The sequence below is a fragment of the Callorhinchus milii genome, unplaced genomic scaffold (genome assembly GCF_018977255.1).
Source record: "Callorhinchus milii isolate IMCB2004 unplaced genomic scaffold, IMCB_Cmil_1.0 Scaffold14, whole genome shotgun sequence".
NCBI lineage: Eukaryota > Metazoa > Chordata > Chondrichthyes > Chimaeriformes > Callorhinchidae > Callorhinchus > Callorhinchus milii.
The window spans coordinates 13837330-13840815 of record NW_024704755.1 but is presented as its reverse complement, the minus strand read 5'-3'; positions in this window follow the sequence as shown (position 1 = coordinate 13840815).

Here is a 3486-nt window from a genome sequence, read left to right as displayed (position 1 = left end):
AGCAAAAGAAGTGTCCTCACAGCAAACATTCTGAGTAAAGATCCTTAACTCAATCCATCTCTTCATGGAACTGGGAGCAAACTAGAGGTAGGTGTGAAAGACAAAGACTTTATAGGTAACGTGCCTTATAGCGTGTTCAGACATCAGACATCTCACTGCGGTTTGTGACACCGGCTGCGGGTCATTTTTTTTTGGGTCGGGACTGCGGGGCGGCTGGTGGGGCTCGCAAATATGTCAATATGTCAAGCAAAGACTGTGCTTAAAACAAGGTTTCGTCTGAAGTTTAAAACGGAAATGTTATCTGGAGTTAAATCTAGATTGCTGTTGTGTGTGGAAATTATTTAGCTGGTAGATCTTGCTTTTTGAAAAAGGAAACCATAACCTTTCCGTGACGTGACCTGACCCAGATCAATCCGATTTTCTGGTCAACATGGTGATTCTGGGCAGAGCTGGACAGTCTCTATGCAGTCTGATGTGGTAATTTTGTGGTAACCCACCTCCTCATGGAAATTCCAGAGATAGCTTGTTGGAATGGAATGAGCACTCGTCAGGGAGTTGTCCCGCTTACCTAATTCAGAAAGTATTAGGTGCAGTTTGACAGGAGTCAAGGCTTGGGGACTCCCAAGTGTGCGTTGGGGTAACTGCTGGAGTGTGACCAGCTAAAACTGCATAGCTTGCCATTGAGATCGCTGTCTGGCAAGCTTTCCCGCTGCTTGTCCAGCTGGTACCACCCGATCCTTTAGGGCTTTGGCAACTAGCGTGACTGCATATACTGAAACATGTCTCTATTGCTCCATGCTTCAGCCTCTGAAACTCATGAATATTTTAATGAAAACTCTGACCCTCTTTTTTTTAATATAAAAAGTTATCTCCTTAATTTTCCAAACCCTCTGTGCCAGTGCAATATACACTCTCCTAACTCACTATATCAGCAGTGAGCCGACCCACCTGCCTGCCACCAACCGGTTAGTCTAATATCTGGGCAACTTGTGATGAAACTACAGCACAAAACCATGTGGAGTCAGGCAAGTAAAACCTCTCTCATTGTCACGGCAAATTGACTTGGGCTGAACCACTTCTCGGTTTCCTTCATTTTTACCACTTAAGATTAGATGATTATTTTGTAAAAGCCTGCAGTAGAAATGAACACAATATCCTGCCTGGGTGTGGAAGCTTTTAGAACCACTGCACTACACCACAGTGGTAGTAACTGCAATCCAATAAATGTTAAGCATGGTCCAGTTTAGAATGACTGTAGATGTAATTGCAGTGTATTTGTAGGCAAGATCGGCAGCCAACTTGCATGCATCAACGTCTCACAAACAACCAGGAAGTGAATAACCAATTTAACTGAAGGATTATTGGTATCAGATAGAATGCAGAGGAGCTTCACAACAACAACAACAAATTGCATTTGTATAGCACGATTAACGTCAGGAAGACGTTCCAAGACGCTGGGCAATGAGGGGTTAGCACCCAGGCTGTGGGTTGGGTTCAGAGAGGGATTGAGCGCAACGGGGGGCGGAAGAGGGAAGATGATCGAAGGCACGGTTGAAAAGGAAGGTCTCGTGATGGACTTTGAAGGAGGCAAGAGAGGTGGCGAGGCGGATGGAATTCCAGAGGGTGGGGGCTGAAAGGCCGAAGGAAAGCCTGACCGCCGATAGTGGAGCAGGCAGGGCGGGGGGTGTGGAGCAGGCAGGGCGGGGGGTGTGGAGCAGGCAGGGCGGGGGGTGTGGAGCAGGCAGGGCGGGGGGTGTGGAGCAGGCAGGGCGGGGGGTGTGGAGCAGGCAGGGCGGGGGGTGTGGAGCAGGCCAGTGCCTGCAGTCACAGCAAAGTACAACGCTACACTAATATTGGTACATGTGAGTCACTGAAAATTCCACTGTGTTGGGCGACAAGTGACAAGCCTTGTAACGTAAATTGACACTTTCTGTATGCCTGACAAATAACAAGTTGTAACTGAAGTCACTCTAACGCGGCTCATTTGGCATTGCAATTGAAAGGTATTGAGCGATTAGATTAATACGCCTGGTAATACTACTTACTGGGGATTGATTAGAGTCTCAGAGACTAACAAAGGTTCCTCAAAAGTCAGCCGAGCAGTCACTTGTTCAAATCAAATAACTGGTGAACTAATTTCATTCAAATAACTCATTTCACAATGAACAAAGTGTTCATTGATCCCAAGTGCTCAGCTGTCACCTTCCTTAAATGTTGCCAACCTTACCACACATTGAGGGATTGGAAAGGTTCTGGTTGGTGTATTGCACTGATAGACATGGGAATGGTGTGGCTCAGCAAGAGCTCTGGAGAAGTCATCAAAAGGATGAATTATATTGGAGAAATAAGTGGACCTGCCAACTTTTCAGAAAGGTGGATCCATCACTTGCAGAATGCAGGAGGACATGATACAATACTGGATACGCTCAACGACAGATAGATAGTGGCATCAACTTAATGCTCAAAGATGGAGCATTTGCAGTCACTGATGTCTTCTTCACGTTAGGTGTGAAAATTTGATATGATTCAGTCCTAACATTCCGACTAAACCGAGTATCAATCTCTGAAGCCTTGGAACGTCCTACCGACGTGAAAGGCGCTATACGAATGTAATCTTGTTGTTATTGTTGAAGGCACTGCTCTGAAACTCCCAATGAATTGAGCTATAGCCAGCAATAATGTTCATGGAGTACATGGCAATCCTTTTCTGTCAAGGTCCCGTTTCCCATTACCGTTCAATCTCAATCTGGTCAATTTCAATGAGGTCTGGACGTTGGATAAACACCAATGTAATCCTATACAAGACAACCCTGCTCAATGAAAACAACGAAACAAGCAAAATCCTTGTCTTGATATTATGTTCAAGGCCGCGCCTCACCTTACTTCTGCAAACTGCTCCAGCCCCTTTCTCCTGGCCATCAACTCTCCTCCCCCAACTTGGGACTATTGGGTATTCCTCAGTCATTCCATCCCACCAATTGTGGCCCCACTTTCAGCCACTCTGCCTCCGCTCTCTGGAACAAAGACCTAAATTCCCTTGTGCTGTCAATCCCTGTTTTCCATCCTGCTTCCATCCTTCATCATCTTTATAAAGAGCTCTGAGGCACTATCGCATGTGGAAGATGTTATGTACATATAAGATTATGTTATAAATCACAGGATCAACCTTGCGGTCAATGTGGACTGCAGTTGAGGTTAGTATTGGTTTCAATGCCCCTTAGGTTAGGTTAGAGAGGGTAAAATAAGCCAGGATTCTCAGTTCTGTCCACTATCCCTGCTATTCCTGCTTGAAGGTCAAATTGGTGAGGACAGCATTGGGCTGAGCTGTATGTTGAACAGCCTGTCACACTCAGTATCAAGACCTTCAGTTGAATAGTGGACCTTTAGGTGAGATACAGAAAGCTTCACAGAAAGTGTAGTCCAGGGTAAGGGAAAAGGAGTCAAACACTCTCAGAGAGGAGAGTGGAAGGGAGAGGAGAAAAGTGG